This window comes from Mus pahari, chromosome 12 (assembly GCF_900095145.1).
Source record: "Mus pahari chromosome 12, PAHARI_EIJ_v1.1, whole genome shotgun sequence".
Taxonomy (NCBI): Eukaryota; Metazoa; Chordata; class Mammalia; order Rodentia; family Muridae; genus Mus; species Mus pahari.
The window spans coordinates 16535215-16550711 of record NC_034601.1 but is presented as its reverse complement, the minus strand read 5'-3'; positions in this window follow the sequence as shown (position 1 = coordinate 16550711).

The following is a 15497-nucleotide window of genomic DNA, read 5'->3' as shown; positions in this document are numbered from 1 at the left end:
GTAGTATCATCCAGTGGGAGTTGTGCAGGGTTCATGGCTAACAGGAGTTGAGTTGGAGAGCAGAAAGAACACATAGCAGGATTGGAACAAAGATAGATGAAAGATTTTGCATAGGTAACCTCTTCCCATTTACCAGCTTGCTGGCAGTATGTATTAAGATCCTTAAAACAACTGGATCCAGACCTTATTGCAAAGGAATATAAATTTTGATGCCTTTAAAGGAGGTGTGAACCTTAAGGACTCAAGGTTTTCTAGGAGACACCCCAGAGGTGTATCTGGGGGTACATCTGAGGACACATGGTTGCCCATGCCCTGGAGGTTCCTGGTGTTCTTACTGGCATCCCAGAGAACAACTCAGAAACCAAAAATGAAATCAGTCAGGTTAGAGTGCCCAAGTCATCATGAGGACCTCTAGTGGCTACCCAGTAAGTCCCAGACTTACTGTGGGAAGTGTTCCACCCTGGCCAGGGATTTCAGCCGACCTGCTGGGGCCTATACAGAAAGAGCAGCTTCTGAGAGAGCAGGATCCAGATGGGTGATGTCTCTGCTATGTAGGCTGGGTCTAGCCCCTTAGTTCTTGGGCAGAGCTGGCCAGGCTCTGTTCTGTGAACTGGAGGCTACTCCCCGCTGACAGGCCCTGCTGATAGTATGTCAGTGTCTGCATGAGAGTTTTTAGTGAACCGGTAAAATGGGAGCGTGGAAGCCTGGCATATGAGGCGCGTGGAAATGGCACAGATCACTTGGTTTAAAGTTTCTGTGCCCCAGGACAGCAGCAGGTCACATGGTGGAAATGGCGGGAAGTTGCCCTTCTTCCCCTTCCCCTGGCCTTTGTGTGAGTCCCCAGTCGGTTGTTTCTCAGGCAACCGCTTCGGGATGAATGGGGACAAAGACTTAATAGTGGTTGATCCCTTTTGACTGGGATTTAAAAACCCAGCAGGAGGTGGGGTTGCCAAGAGTTCTGGATCGGAGAGGGGAAGGGAAATTTGCGAACTGAGCCACTGTGTGTGGAGAGAGCACGCGGCCTCAAGGCAGTGGGAATCTTCCCGTGGATGTAGTGTTTGGTACCTGCCGCTGCGTCCACTGGGTGCCCCTCAGGCACACCAGATGCTGGTGGCTGCTGGCTTTTCCACTTAATCCAATCCCGGGTTTCGGCACCAATTTTATATTTTGAGCAGATAAACCAAGCAGCAGACCAGGCCAAGGTGTTCCATGTGAGAGAGGTTTATTATGCGGGAATGGGGGGGAGTGGCAAAGTGGGTAGAGAAGAGGAGAGAGAGAGAAAGAGGGGGAAGAGAAAGAGGAGGAGGAAAAGAGAGTGAGGAGGGGGTGGCTTCCTTTTTTATACAGAAATGACATCACACCAGTAAGGGCGGGAACTGAGCCAAGTGGGTTATGGGATTCAAGGTCGTTGTCCTGGCAATGCAGGTCAAGGGTCACATGGTTAGGCCGGGGCTTGGAGTATCCTGGTGCTAACATATAAGAAGATCATCATCCTAATCCCTTAAATTGGGATGGGTGGTTTTGATTGCTTGATTTGTTTTGGTTGTTATCATTTAGGGTTTTAGGCTGTTTTGCCTAATTATTATATTTTGATAAAAATTTAAGGGTTTTTAATTATTTTATATTGAAAGAAATTTAAGGTTGTTTTGTTAGACTATTATTTGATTATAATTAATTGAAAATGTGATGTTCTTATAATTATTTCTATTGTTTATAGATTGTTAATGTTAGAGAAAGGAACAATTCTTAAACAGAAAGGGGAATATGAAGTGAAAACTTAAGGATTCCTTGGGAAAGCAGTTGTGTTGGATGGTGCTTTGCTGGGGCTGAAGCAGACACAGGTGAAAGACTTAAGACAGACTCAAGAAGGAGCATTTCACTGAAACAGACCCAGAAGAAGGATGTTCTGATAAAGCTAGCATGTGAAAGGACATGCGATGAAGGATTCTTTGCTAATGACATGCATGTATTAGTCTGCCTTACACTGTGTAGTTGGACTACATTTGTTGGTACTCCATAGAGAGAAAGGTGCCAAAAAATTTCTGGTGGTGTGCTGATGGTTTCTTGCTACTTCTGTGGACTTAGACTGATTGACAGAGTGATATCAGCTGAGATAGACTCACATGCTGAAGCAAGACCCATGGTGGACACATGATAATTGAAGAGTGTATAAAAAGGACTTGACAGACAGTGATGGAGGCTGAGCTTGGTTTGCTTATAGAGCTAACTGTGCAATGCTTGTTGGTCTCACGTCTTTGCTGATCTTTGCTCTCTGAGAGGGGCACAGCCTAGAACTTTCCCTGGCAGTTCTGTTGGCCTTGGTCCCACTGTTGCTCAGAAAGAGAAGACCATTGTTGCATCCAGTCATTGACTGGGGCCATCTCCAAAGAGGACAGCCCAGCTTTAAAAACAAACTAACCTTGACTACCACACAGGCGTTCAGTTCACTTCACATCTAGAAGCTGGGCAGCTGTTCTTTCCAAAGAAGATTTGGGGATGGGCTGGTGAGATGGCTCAGCGGGTAAGAGCACCCGACTGCTCTTCTGAAGGTCCTGAGTTCAAATCCCAGCAACCACATGGAGGCTCACAACCATCCGTCACGAGATCTGACGCCCTCTTCTGGAGTGTCTGAAGACAGCTACAGTGTACTTACATATAATAAATAAATAAATAAATCTTTAAAAAAAAAAAAAGATTTGGGGACTGCAGCTCTGGCTGTAGGGAGCAGCTTTTCTATGGCTCTGAGGTTTCTTACAAGAGAGATGTTAAGGGCATAAAAGAGAATGACTTAGAAAATACCGACTTAGAGTCTTAGCTTGTCTTTCAACTTATTACATTTATTTGTCTTATTCAGGGTTTCTGTTGCTGGGATAAACACCAGGAGAGGGATGGATTTATTGGGCTTACAGGTTATAATCCATCCTCAGGAACAGGGAGAACAAGGCAGAAACTTAAGACAGGAACCTAGAGGCAAAAGTTGAGCCAGAAGCCATGGGGGAGAGTTGCTTATTGCCTTGCTCTCCATGGTTTGCTCAGTCTGCTTTCTTGCACAAATCAGGATCACCAGCCTCTCTGTGACATTACTAACTCCATCAAACATTAATCAACAAAGTTCCCTACAGACTTGCTCATGGATAATCTTCTGGAGGCATTTTCTCAACTGAGGTTCCTTTCTCCTCCAAACACTAGCTGTGTCAAGTAGACAGACAGACAGACAGACAGACAGACAGACAGACAGACACACACACACACACACACACACACACACACACACATACATTTCATATATAAACACTTTAAATCTCCAGCCTCTTTAAAATATCGTGGGTCTCAACTGTGGGCTTCCGAAACACTTTCTTACCACAAGAGAGAAGAACCAGGGCATATACAGTCACATCACACAGCTTCTGTGGTCTGACTCTGAAGGAAGACTTCCCAAAAGATTAACTCAATAATGCTGCTCTCTTCTTAATTACAGCTAATCATTCAACCCTAGCTGACAAGAAACACAGACTCTTAATTAAAACTATCATATAAATTGTCCTAATAGTCTTTTAAAACATCATTCTGTTTTATGTGTATGGATATTTTGGCTACATGAATATCCACACACCAAGTGTGTGCCTAGTGCCTATTGCAGTCCAGCTAAAGCATCAGACTCTCTGGAACAGAATGATTGTGAGCTGTCATGTGGTTGCTGGGAATTTCATTCACATCCTCTGGAAGAACAGCCAGTGTACTTGACCACTGAGCCATCTCTCCAAACCCATCCCCAGTCTTTACAGGCCTCTCAGACTTCCTTCTGAAATTTCATAGGCCAGGACTACATCACCTGCACTGGTCTTGGGATTCTCTTCCAAGTTCCCACAATAGCTCACTGAGCTCTAAGCAATCAATGGATTTTCTAGCTCAGAGTTCTAAACTCCTTCCAAAATACTCCACGAAAATGACATGGTCAGATCTGTCACAGATCTGTTAGAGGAATAACCCATGAACCTGGTATCAATCTGTGTTTTAGTTTGCTTTCTATGGCTGTGATAAAGATTATGACCACAGCCAGGCATGGTGGCACACGCCTTTAATCCCAGCACTCAATGACCACAAGCTACTTGGGAAATGCCTTAGTTTGGGTTTTTGTTGCTGTGATAAATTATTAAGACCATAAAGAACTTGGGGAGGAAAGAGTTCCTTTCTTAGGCTTCTACATCACAGTCCATCCTCAAAGACAGTCTGAGCAGGAAGGAACTCAGCAGGCTGAGCAGCAATCTGGAGGCAGGAGCTGACACAGGCTGTGGAAGAGAGCCCCTTAGCAGCCTATTTGTGGTTTACTCAGCCTGCTTTCTGACACACTCAGGAGCACCACCCCAGGGTGACACTACCCACAGTGAGCTGGGCCCTCTCATATCAATCATCATTCAAAACTACCTTGCAGACTTGCCTGCAGGGCAACCCTATGGCAGGATTTTCTCAATCAGGACACCTTCTTACCAGGCGATCCTAGTTTGTGTTAGGTTGACAAAAGTCAGCCAGCACGGGGAGGAAGGAGTTTCTTTCATCTGGAATGCTACAGTCCANCCCAGAGAAGTCAGGGCAAGAGCTCAAGGCTGAAGCAGAGTCCATTAAGGAACACTGCTTACTGTCTTGTTCCTTATGTTCCCCATATGGTGACATGTCCTCCCAAGTTGCATTTGGTCATGCTCCTTAACATAGCAGTTAGAGCAAACTAAGAAAGCCTGCCTTTCTTTCTCTGTGGCCAGGCTTCAGTTCCAGGTCTCTCTGAGGGAAATCTAAGCCCTGTAATTTGATTGCTGGCCAGTTCTGGAGCTCACAAAGTCACGGGAATAAGTGTGAGACAATGAGGCTGGACTGAGCAAACAGGAGATGCTTTCTGCTCCGTCCCACTGGCTGTCTGGTGGAAATGCTTCTGTTTCCTTTTGTTCCCCTTGAAAAGTAGGTTGCCTATTTCCAAAGTTTAGGATATAGCTTTTTTTTCCCCCTCAGCAAGCCAATAAGATCACAAAACNCAGAANGATGAAGCCAAGGNGGGAACAGCAGAATTGNAGAACTGAATTTGATAGGAAGACTGAAGGGAGCTGTTGTAGATAGTGGCTTAATTCTGAAAGCAAGTGACATACTCATATCTGTATGATTACATAATAGAAGCACTTCAAGATGAATGATGANCTGGTGGAAATGCTTCTGTTTCCTTTTGTTCCCCTTGAAAAGTAGGTTGCCTATTTCCAAAGTTTAGGATATAGCTTTTTTTTCCCCCTCAGCAAGCCAATAAGATCACAAAACTCAGAAAGATGAAGCCAAGGAGGGAACAGCAGAATTGTAGAACTGAATTTGATAGGAAGACTGAAGGGAGCTGTTGTAGATAGTGGCTTAATTCTGAAAGCAAGTGACATACTCATATCTGTATGATTACATAATAGAAGCACTTCAAGATGAATGATGAGGGGCTGGTGAGATGGCTCAGTGGGTAAGAGCACCCGATCGCTCTTCCAAAGGTCCGGAATTCAAATCCCAGCAACCACATGGTGGCTAATAACCATCTGTAACAAGATCTGATGCCCTCTTCTGGAGTGTCTGAAGACAGCTACAGTGTACTTACATATAATAAATAAATAAATCTTTAAAAAAAAGGTTAAAAAAAAAGATGAATGATGAGAATATATTATAAACTAATGTCATAATTGATCTAGTTCTGTACACTCAAGGTTCATTTAAAATAAAGTGGGGGTTGGAATGTAGCTCACATAGTAAGTGCTTACATAACTAGCCTTCATAAAGCCCTGGTTTCCAGCTCCAGCTCACATAGAAGTGAATGTGGTAGCATAAACCCATAATCCAGGGGTTGACTTCTTGTCTAGACACACACACACAAACACAAACACACACCACACACACACACACACACACACACACACACACTTCACAGAAAGTAGACACATGAACAGCTTTTCCTCCTCTTTTCTCATCTCTTCTCCCTTCCTCTTTCTCTCTCCTGAAGTATTTAATATCAGCTGGAGGAAGCCTGTAATTGGTATCTCACTCTTTCTTTCAACTGTGGGGATTTCTTGTGTTGTTTTAACACCCATTTCATTTTGTTTTTCATGTTCACTGTAGGAGGATGAAGAAGTGTTTAAATGATAAAGCTGACTATTTACTTCAGCCCAAGGGCAAAAGTGTTAATGGGTTGCATTTGTTTGTTCAAGGTAAGGGAAGGGGACTAACAGAAGCTTGTGGGGCAAACTCAGCTAGGAATTTCTAACAACCAGGCAGATGACCTGCACTTAGAAGCAGGGTTATTTATTAACCAGTGCTAAAATAGATTTTTCTTTTCTTTTTGTTTGTTTGATGTTTTCAAGATATAGTTTCTCTGTGTAGCCCTGGATGTCCTGGAACTCACATTTCAGAACAGTCTGGACTTCAGTTCCTTTTCACAAGATCTTTATAAGTTGTGGATTGTAATTCATTCCAGATATACTCAAGATGACAACCAAGAATAGCCATTGCAATCTATCTATTGTGATTTGACACACAATCATATCTCCTTATGTTCAAATGAAGACAATAGCCAGGTCCTAAAACTGCTTAATATAATATCCCTTGTTCTAATGCAAATGCATAAATGGGTATAATCTTGCCCAAGGTCACTACTCCCTTAATTACATTCAATACCCATTTACAGGATTTAGCTCCATTCTACTTCTTGATGCCCCTTTAACCTTTTGTATTTTTCTTTTCTTAGTTGCTACACTTGATCAAAACAGTCTTCATAAGAATGAACCATAGGTCAGACTCTATGCTAGGTTCTTTTGAGATTTCCTTTGTCAATGCAATTAATGGAAATCTCTTCACTTTAGCCTCAGGCAGATTCTTCAGACAAGGGTCAAAAGTAGCAACATTCTTAACCAAAATATCAAAAGAACAGTGTCACCGAGAGTGGTGGCACACACCCTTAATCCCAGCACTCGGGAGGCAGGCAGATTTCTGAGTTCGAGGCCAGCCTGGTCTACAAAGTGAGTTCCAGGGCAGCCAGGGCTATACAGAGAAACCCTGTCTCGAAAAACAAAACAAAAAAAAACACAAACAAACAAACAAACAAAGAACAGTGTCTATGCCACACACTAATATTCCTCTCCTCTGAAACCTCTTCTGTCAGGCTCCCACAGTTCAAACCACCCACAGTGCCACTGTTTTCCATGCTTTTACTAGTATGACCCATTAAGCCCCACTGAAAGCATTCTACTGCTCTCTTAACTCCAAAACCACATTCCTCCACACAAAAGCAGGGCCAGGCCTATCACAGCAATATCTGACTTCTGGAACCAACTTCTGTTTTGGTTAGGGTTTACATTGCTGTGAAGACACATCATGACCAGGGCAACTCTTATAACCATTTAATTGGGGTTGGCTTACAGAAGTTTAATCCCTTGTCTTCATTAAGGGAAGCATGGCAGCATCCAGGAAGACATGATGCTGGAAGAGCTGAGAGTTCTATATCTTGATCCAAAGGCAGCCAGGAGGAGATCTTTATTCCACACTGGGCAAAGCTTGAGCATTGGAGACCTCAAACCCACTCACACAATGATCTACTTCCTGCAACAAGGTGACACCTACTCCAATAAGTTCACACTTCATGATAGTGCCACTCCCTATAACCAAGTATTAAAACATATGAATCTTTGTGGGCCAAACCTATTCATACCACTACACTTTCACAGTAGTGGAACTTACTATGCAATTTACTGACTTGGTTGGGACCAGTGAAAGTTGAGGACCACTTCTATATAGAAATGTACACTCCTTGATATAATTGAGGTGCTTTGTGTCTGCTGTTATAAGTGTTCTTTTTGGAGATAGAATTCCAACATTTCAAAGTCTGGAGAAGCAGAAAGAAAGAGATGTTGGAAAATCCCAACCAGTAAATTCACTACAACTCACAGGACATGGCTGTGGTCAGGTGCCCTGCCAGCAATGCTAACAGTGCTTCTTGAAGGCAGGTGTTCTCTAGTCTGGAAAATGAAATGAGTCTAAAGATATCCTTGGCCATTACTAAAAGGGGCATTGTGCCTGTATGCAGAAAAGAGGCCTTGGGAGCCATGTGGCAAACCATGAAGAAGGAGAATAATGGAGCAGTAGAAGAGCAGACAAGGGCTGCTGAACCCTCCTGCAGAATCAGGTTCTAAATGGAACAGGCTAAAACACGTCGCAACTCAGACCAGCCCCAGCTTTTCCCTACTCTCACCCCGTAAGCAGGGAGCGACTTAGTGAGGGGATCCACATTTCCTTCTGATCCCCAGGGTACGGACAATGCCTCGAAGAAGAACATTTGGGAAAAAGCAGACAAGGAAGGTACTACTGGGCTATTTCATACGTGAAAGATTGAGTGATATTCTGAAAGAACAGAAAACTTAAAACACGGTTTCTTTTAGTCCTTTACTGTAAATTAACACCTGTATTATTAGTTACAAGTTATGAGATAAACTTTTTTAAGTTAATTTTTTTTTAAGAGATGTAATATTGTTCCTTATTTAAAAACCTAGAAGAGGCCAATGAGACAGCTCAGTGGTGAGTGTTCACCCCGTGAGCCTGGCAATCTGAGTTCTATTCCCCAGAGCCCACAGAAACAGAAGAGAAAACTGAGTCCATAAAACTGTCCTCTGACTTCCACATGGATGCTCTGATACAGGAGCACCAATGCATACATCATACATACAAATGATGACGATGATGATGATGATGATGATGATGACTTCTTCCTGCCTTTATTTTGCCAACTTAGTTTTGCTTACTGCCTCCTGGTATACTCCTGAACATATTTGAAATCTGCTAATTTATGACTTTCTTTATTCTGTTACCATAAGCATTTATGAAATTGTTACTCCATTAGAATATGGTTTTGGGGGAAACTTGAATCTGTGTTTATACCATGGTCACTGTGCTGGCCTCTGTTGATGTCAACCAAACACAAACTTGAGTCATCTGAGAGGAAGGAACCTCAATTGAGAAAATGCCTCCATAAAATTGGGCTATAGGCAAGTCTGTGGGGTATTTTCTTAATTAGTGATTGAAGTGGGAGGGCCCAGCTTTTTGTGGTTGGGGACATCCATAGGCTGGTGATCCTGGGTTCTATAACAGAGCAGGTTGAGCAAACCATAAGAAGCAAGCCAGTAAATATCACTCCTCCATGGCTTCCATAACAGCTCCTGCCTCCAGCATCCTGCCCTATTTGAGTGCCTACACTGACTTCCTTCAGTGACGAACTGTGTGAGACATGGTAGTGTAAGCAAAATAAACCCTTTCCTCTTCAAGTTGCTTTTGGTCATGGTGTCTCATCATAATAGTTGTTTGAAAGAGAACGGTTCCCATAGGCCCATAGGGAGTGACAGTTGTAAGAAGTGTGGTGTTGGAGTAGGTGTGGTTTTTGTTGGAGGAGGTGTGTGACTAGGGAGTAGGTTTGAGGTCTCAGATTCTCAAGCCAGTTTACTTCTGCTGCCTGTAGATCCAGATGTAGAACTTTCACATCCTCCTCTAGCACCCTATCTGATTGCATGCTGTCATGATTTTTGCTATGATGACAGTGGAATAAACCCCTATAACTGTAAGCTAGACCCAATGAAATGTTTTCCCTTATAAAAGTTGCTATGGTTAAGGTGTCTCTTCACAGCAATAAAACACAAACTAAGACATGAAGTCACTATCTCTTATCCCCTTTGAGATAAGAACTATGCTTTTTACATTGTCAAGGTGCGTTTACAAGGCGGAGACCCGTGTGCAGGACTAGAGAGTAAGCACAATTGTGGGGCCCGGAAAGAGACTAGAAGATGAGGTCAATTACCTTTGCCTGCTCTTTTCTCTCATGTGTCTGGGATTCCCTCCGCTTAGCCTGTGGTTTCAGTAAATATGCTCACCACAATTCCCATCTCACCACCGGCCTTCCCCTCTACAGTGCAGAAATCATTCCTTCCCCCAGGAAAAAGGCTCTTTAACCTGTTTCACATTTACATGTGTTCTGGCTTTTGTCTCTTAGTTGTCTGCAAATCGTAGCATAGCCCAGGCACTGGGGGGGGGGGGGGGGGAGGGGAAGAGGATTCTGCATCCTTTGTCCAAACTGTAAACAAGATTTTACTTAACCAATTTCTGTTTCCTAATTTCTTTCGGAATACAGGGAAAGGGAGGCCCTAACCTGGGACCATAAAGACCAGTTCCACACTGCCCCATCCATAAGTGCAAACTTGTTCCTGCTCTTCGCATATTTCAATTCTCCTGCCCAGGATTTTTCCTCCCACTTCTGCTTCTCAGCCAAGGTCCTTGTTCCTCAGTGCCATGTAGCTCCAGAACATCTCTCAGTGCTGAAATGTACCATCTCTTCTTTACCATTTGTTGTGACAGTGCCTCAGTGCCCAATACCAGGTTATGAGCGCATCATCTCTGTTAGAACGGGCACCTGCCCCTTTTAGACAGTGGTAACCTCCTAAGATTCCAGATTCAGACGTGTGAAAGAATCAGGCCACACATTCTCACAGCTCTCTCTGGTACAAAGAGTTAAGAAACAGTTTGTGCTGCCACTTGATAGCTAATAATTTATGATACCTGACTTTTCCATATGTGATGATGTGACAACCAGCCTAACCTAATGGCACTGTGTTATTGCCTGCTCTGTCCCAGTCAATTAGAGACACTTCCCCCAGAGTGCTCAGACCCGTGTAATAATTCATACATAACTCCTCTATAATGGCTAGAGAAACTTAATAAGGCACCAGGCATCCTTACGGGCCATTGACCCTTGCCCTGGAATGCCTGTGAGGACCCAGCAGCCTGCAGGTGAGATGAGAACAGGATAATGTTCCTGCTGTAAGGTCTTTAGCCATTTGCTTTCTGCTCTTGTAAACTCACTTATGGCTTCGGGATAAAGTAGTCTTTTTATCAGTATACTTGGAAAGAGAAACAGCTGGGGCCAGTAAAACAATTCTGTTGCCCAGCTGTGGATTCCACAGGTAATTGTAAGACACAGCTTTGGCATCCACCTTGACCAACCTTGCCTTCAGCCCAGAATGTCTTTTGAGTATAAGGCTCCTTCCTTCTGCTAGTAGTAAGAGTAAATTTATTTAATTTAGATTGGAATTGAATCTAAGCCTTTGGTCCTCCCTAGCGGATTTAAATGCTACATTTTGAGGCCCCAAAGAAAATTCCCGGGTGAACCCAGAGTCAGACCTAGGAATCCGGGATAGGCCCTACCTGGAGAACCAGTAGAAGGATAGGCCATTGGAAGCCGGGATGTCTGGGAAGCCCAAAAGGGATAAGCCCTGGGAGACTTGGAAGACTGGGATGCACACAACCATGGCTGTCACAAGTTATGTCACTAGTAGGGGACAGGCCCTGGGAAAGAAAGTACAAAGCAGACTTGAAAAGCCCTGGGTATCTCAAACTATGACAACCAAAAATGTGCACAGTAAAAACTGCCAGGTAACACACATCTGAAACTCAGACTCACTGGTAAATTGTTCTGCCTTGTTTTGGAGTCTGGATATTTATAGAGCTACAGGAAGATTGGACACAATCCTAGACTTTTATCTCAAAGAGAAAAGGAGTGTTTTTGTCCTTCTGGTTTTGGTGGTGAATGAAGGCAGTACCATACATCTATACATCTGAGTTTGCTTGGTTTCCTCTGACTATGTTGGGGTACTGTTACTGTTGTTTTATATTATTGTTTGCTCTCTGCTGGATTTGTGTTTTCAAGTTTAATTGCAGGAACAGGAGCTGGACCAAGTACAACCAAATTGCCCCTGAACTGGGTGCTACAACACTCCTATGAATTCCATAAGGTGGAATACAGAGCTAAGTTGTCACCACAGAACCTCTGCAACCTATGCAGACTACAGTGACCCACCCTTGATGTGGGATGGCCATAAAAGGGGTCATTTGCTCCTTAAATTTGTCTGGCAGAGTGTCACAGAGAATTCTGGTCCCCCAGATCAGTTTCCTTACATGACATCTGGCTCTCCCTCCTTCTAGAGCCCCCACATGGCTGAAGTGTTATGCACTTAAGCAGGGCTCTTCTGTTTTATCTGTTTTTAATTACCAAGCCTGAGGGCCAAAGGCTGAGTCAAAATCTTGGCAAAATATCGAGTCTCTCTGTTTTAGTTCCCACAGAGCAAAAGAGGAGGTAGAAACCTTACAATCCCTACATCCAGCCAGTCCAGGATCCAACTGTGCCTGAAGGGGAAACCTATATGCCTGTGGTCCCTTAAATCTATCCTGATTTGCTTTCATCCTCACTCAATTTCCCTTCACCCCTGCCTGCCTGGTCCTGACCTCCCCATACTTGAAGAGGACTACATTCCACCCCAGCCAAGCCAGGCTGTCTTCCATTTCAGAGAGGCACTTCCTACTGGCCCCAACCTCTGGAGGGGGAAGAGACCAGAGGGAGAGAGACAGAGGCCTAGCCCCCTTTTTAGATTATGTTCCTTTTATAGGTGATCTTTATAACTAGAAATTCTAGAATCCTTTTTCAGAGAAGACCCAGGTCCTCATTAACTTGCTGGAAGCTATTCTCTTCACCCATCAGCCCACCTGGGCAGAGTGTGAGCCACTCCTGGGTACTCTCTTTGCTTCTGCAGGGAGAGACCAAATCATGATAGAGACCAGCAAAAGCTTCCATGTGTGTACAGGATTGGATGCAGAAATGAGGGCCAAGCATATACTGCTCTTAACCTTGTAGGACCTCACCACTGATCAAGGTGTGTGTGTGTGGGGGGGGGGGGGTTGGGGGGTAGGGGGTGGGGGTGGAGACACTTGACACCTAGCAGCAGATCCTCCTGACTAGAATAAGAGCATTAGTTAGAAGGCTGACAAACATGTCAAAAGTTACAGAGGTGATGACCAAGGAAAGTTGGGAATCCTCTGCTGGGCTCTCAGAGCACCTCAGAGGAGCATAGCAGAAATTCATGCCCATTGACCCAGATAGTCCAGAGAAACATTGTGCTATTAGTAATGCCTTTGTAACCAAGTCCGTCCCGGGTCCCAGAAAGTTAAAAAAAAATGTACAGAGTTTGAAGGGATGAATAGATCACAGCTGTTAGAGACAGAGACCTGGATGAGAGAAAAGAAAGAAAACTGTCTAGGATAATGGTAGCTATGCTCAGGGAGCTGAAGGGTACCAGGGACCCAAGGGCACCTAGGAATTCCACAGACATCCAAATCAGCCCTGGGCTAAGCTATAAAGGGACTAGTGAGCTTATTGTAGAAAAAGATGGCATTAAAAAAAAAAAGAATATTCAAAACCTGACAGATGAGAAAAAGAAAAACTGATTCTCCATCTGAATGGGTCAGAATGATGGGGCTAGACCTCCATGCAAATAAACTCCCAGGAGCCCATGGTCACAGGAAAAATACAGGGAAAACTATCTGGTTCCTGGTAGACACAGGTGCAGCCCATTCAGTGCTGACCCAACCTCGGTGCCCCATTACTAAAGAGAAAATTGCCATTCAAGAGGCTGCCTATTTCTGGACCATCAAATGAGAAGTAGATAGTTAAGGGATGACTGACTCCATTTTTCTTTTAGTTAAACAATGTTAGATTTTGGGCATGCCCTTAGCTAGAGGTCAACTTGGATTTTTTGTTCATTTTTTTTGTTGTTCTGTTTTGTTTTGTTTTTCCTCAATAATCTTGTCAGTTACACACTGCAAATTGTTTCCACTGTTCTGAGAATTGACTGGCCATAAAATGTTTCATGTATGTTAACTATCTGATCAAAACTAAGTAACATGTACCTTTCCTATGATCATAAAGATAACTGCAAAATTCCGTTTTTAAAATCACTTGCTTTTTTTTGCCATAAAAAGGCCTTTTTGTTTATGATCGGGGCCACTTTCATTCTCCTACTCCTGAGGTGAGAGTAAGTCTGGCATGGCCATAAAAATAAAAGTTTTGCCTTGCAACATCTTGGTGTTAGCTCCTGATTTTTGTTAGCTACAGACAATTCTGTTGGCCTGCCCTCAGGAACCTAGCAATTGCTTACATCATTGTCTGCCACCTCAGTCAGGTATGTGTGCCAGATATAAGTACCACCACAGCTCTCTCTCTCTTTCTCTATCTGTTCTCCACTTGCCCCCTTTTTGTCTGCCTTCGTGGCTCTGCTCCCATCTGTCTGTCTGTCTACATACCCAATCATCTGCCTCTACCCTTTCCCGAGTCCTCACTCCTCTACCTTCCCCCAATAAACCCCTTTCACACCAGATCTATTGCATGGGGTAATTATTCAGGGATACCCCTCGGCATGGGGTGCTCAATGTACTCCTCTCAGCATTATATTTCATAACAGTTTCCAAGTGTATTTACTTCCCTTAAGTCCTGGATAGGATGGTAGTTTTTGGTGCCTTCTTAAATCCAAGACATTGGATGAGGAACAGGAACACACTCTTTTTTTTTTTTTTTTTTTTTTTTGGATTTTTGAGACAGGGTTTCTCTGTGTAGCCCTGGCTGTCCTGGAACTCACTTTGTAGACCAGGCTGGCCTCGAACTCAGAAATCCGCCTGCCTCTGCCTCCCAAGTGCTGGGATTAAAGGCGTGCGCCACCATGCCCTGCTCGGGAACACACTCTTTCATTGTAATGCCAGATTGTCCACATCCTGTAGTTGGTAGAAATTTGTTAAGAAAACTTGGTGCCACCATCACATTTGACGAGAACAAAGCTACTCTGCCTGGGAAGCCCACACTCGGCAATCGTGGTAACCTGCCCCCTATCAGAGGAATACAAAATGACAGAATTAGATACTGAAAAACTAGGAATGCATGACTCTTTCCTGACAAAACTAATGCTAAACCTCCCTAGAGCTTGGGCTGAGACCAACGCCCCTGGACTGGCTTCCCATCAACCACCAATTATTGTTCAACTCTCTAACTCAGCTTTACTTGAAATAGTATGACAATGTCCCATCTCAAAGGAGGTCAAGCCAGACATCAGGAAACACATCAGCTGCCTTATGGAAGCAAGGATTCTAGTGCCCGACCACTCTCCATGGAACACCCCATTGTTCCCAGTTGTTAAGCCAGGCACTAAAAACTATTATCCTATTCAGGACTTAAAGGAAGTAAATAAATGAATGGAGTCTATATATATAATATTACTAAATCTTTATACACTGCTTAGACTATTAGAATAAATGACTCTTTCATGGGGGTCACCTGAGACCATCAGAAATTGAGCACTTATTAGAGCACAACTGGACCTTTCTAGCCGACACATCATGGCCCAGCTGCTGGAGCATTTATAGCAGCCCGTCCATGGAATGTTGGCATTTCTCCAGGGTGCGAGTAGTGATGAGATCATTCACATACTGCAAGAAAGTAACGAGATCATTCACATACTGCAAGAAAGTAACATTCGGGTGCCCTTGGCAGTACTCAAGCAGATATGCACTAAAAGTGTCATCAAAAAACAATGTTGGGGAATTTTTAAATCCCTATGTCACCTGATTTAGGATCT